Source organism: Octodon degus, unplaced genomic scaffold, assembly GCF_000260255.1.
Source record: "Octodon degus isolate 3935 unplaced genomic scaffold, OctDeg1.0 scaffold00071, whole genome shotgun sequence".
NCBI classification, from domain to species: Eukaryota; Metazoa; Chordata; class Mammalia; order Rodentia; family Octodontidae; genus Octodon; species Octodon degus.
In genome coordinates, this window is record NW_004524647.1 from 10027795 (window position 1) to 10030491 (window position 2697).

General features: G+C 48.1%; 1 pseudogene; it reads left to right on the forward strand.

Moving 5' to 3' along the window:
• Positions 1 to 1483: 1483 nt before the first annotated feature.
• LOC101561536 lies at positions 1484 to 2527 on the forward strand (annotated as a pseudogene).
• The last annotated feature ends 170 nt before the right edge of the window (positions 2528 to 2697 follow it).

A 2697-nucleotide genomic window follows, 5' to 3' on the forward strand; every position in this document is an offset into this window, starting at 1 on the left:
TAGTTCTCTCCTTATTTCTCATTTTGCAGTAATCAGAGGACTCCTGTGGGAAGAATCCGAGATATATCAGAAGATGCAGAGTAGTGATTTAAAGAGGAGAAATATCTTCTTGGTTTTTGGTTCACTGACTTCCTTCATGGGCTTCTGAATGCCTCCACCTCTCAGTGAACCTGGTCCGTAGTGAACCCCACAGCACAAAAGCAGAATGAGAAGAGAAGTCATTCTCTGGGGGCTGCTGGAAGAATAGCTGCTGAGCTCTGGCTCTGATTGATTTTGCTAGTTGTCTGGATGAACTGAACTATATTTCTAATTCCTCTGAGTCTTAAAATTTCTTGTTGAGAATTTTTTCTCCAGGCAGATGATCTCATTGTTCTATAATAGGCTAAGACTTGGATCCTTTTATTCTGCCTTTTGTTACTGATCACTTTGCACAGATTTTTTTCCACACTGGATTATATACAGTTTTGTGTTGGCAAATGTCTAATAACTAATTCTCTGACAGACATTGTATACACATATGATGTATCTATTACAAATTTCTATTTGTAGAAATTTGGGTCTATTACAAATTTCACTAACATAAAGGATGCTTAACACACGATTGGTAAATAATAATACCCATAAAAATTCTGTTGTCAATTTCATTTCATTGATTGAATTTCGTAAAATGCTTTCATGGCTGTTTACTGAACTCTTGTATCTGGTATCTGACCAACACCCAGTTGCAACGGAAGAAGGAACACAGTTGTTGTTTCATATTTTCATTTATTTTAACAAGACAAAATTGAAACAAGGAAGACATAGTTGGAATTTCACTCATGTGTCAGGAATATGAGCGATTCCTCTGTTGAAGTAGGTGACAGTTTCCAATGCTGGAAGAATATTACCTTAACTATTACCCAGTAGCACCTGGATGTTACTGTGACTGTCACAGCTACAGATGTGGTGCTCACTGAAGAACAACTTGCACACTTACGCTTTCTTCACTGCTTTCTTAACATGGTCAGTCACGTCCACATTTGTGGCAGTTGGCATTTCCATGGGGAAAATCCTCCCCTCAGGTACAATCCAGTCTGTCAGTAGGATTTTGTAGCTCATGTGGGGGCAGAAGTGCCACAGCTTGCCTTTGGGCCATCTCTCTGCCACCAGACAGGCACAACAGGTGTGAAGGTCCTCAACAGAGCAAGAAGCCATGAAATGTTATAAAAGAAGCAGGAAGTGATGAGTTAGTTCTGAATATTTATTACTGGTGCTTTAAAATGCTTATTAAGCTGTAAATTTGTGTGGTTTGATTTTTTTTTTCAAAAGAAAGTACCACTTGGTAGTCCATTTTTTCTTATAAAGTCATATATCAAAATAAGATTACAGATGCCCATCATGAAAGCTGTTATAGCTGCATGTATGATTTAGTTTTAAATAATAACTATATGCAGTAGCTAGCTCCATAAATACCTGAAAACTTAAAAATCATATCCTTGGCAGCATGGTTGGCAGGCGGAGCTGGTCCAGTTGTGCTGCGGTTCCGCGTGGCCTACAGTCCCGGCCCACGCCCCTCACCGCCGCCCGCCTACCAGACATGGAGCCCAGCCTCGACGGCCCCGCCACCACCCTCGAGGGCTGGTTCCTGGAGACCTGCAGCCTGTGGCCGGGCCAGGCCCTGTCGCTGCAGGTGGAGCAGCTGCTCCATCACCAGCGCTCGCTGGCGGTACCAGGACATCCTAGTCTTCCGCAGCAAGACCTATGGCAACGTGCTGGTGCTGGATGGCGTCATCCAGTGCACAGAGCGGGACGAGTTCTACCAAGAGATGATCGCCAACCTGCCGCTCTGCAGCCACCCCAACCCCCGCAAGGTGCTGATCATCGGAGGTGGAGATGGGGGCGTTCTAAAAGCAAGGTGGTGAAGCACCCTTCGGTGGAGTCTGTAGTCCCATGCAAGATTGGTGAGGATGTCATCCAGGTCTCTAAGAAGTTCCTGCAGGGCGTGGCCATTGGGTACTCTAGCCCAAAGCTGACTTTGCAAGTAGGTGATGGCTTTGAGTTCATAAAACAGAACCAGGATGCCTTCGACGTCATCATTACTGACTCCTCGGACCCCATGGGCCCTGCCGACAGCCTTTTCAAGGAGTCCTATTACCAGCTCATGAAGACAGCACTGAAGGAGGACGGCATCCTCTGCTGCCGGGGTGAGTGCCAGTGGCTGCACCTGGGTCTCATCAAGTCGATGCTGCAGTTCTGTAGGTCCCTGTTCCCGGTGGTGGGCTATGCATACTGCACCATCCCGACCTACCCGAGTGGCCAAATCGGCTTCATGCTATGCAGCAAGAACCCGGAGTCCGTCCAGCCACTGACACAGGCGCAGGTGGAACAGAGGCAGCTGAAGTACTGCAATGCCGAGGTGCACCATGCCGCCTTTGTGCTGCCCAAGTTCACCCGCAAGGCCCTGAACGATGCACGCTGAGCCCCAGTGCCACCATGCCACCTTCCAAGACCTCAGGCTGCACTGGAGAGCCTCAAGGGTGTCGGTCCCCCAGCCTGGACCAGACCTCGGCCAGCTGTCCACTGGCCATGTGGCACATGCCCCAGGATGTGCCCTGCTGGGTGGACTCCGGGTATCCCTCGTGGCTGGCCAATGTCCCATGCTCACACCAGCTCTATACAGCACTGTCCCCCACCCCCTCAGCAAACACGTATTTATAA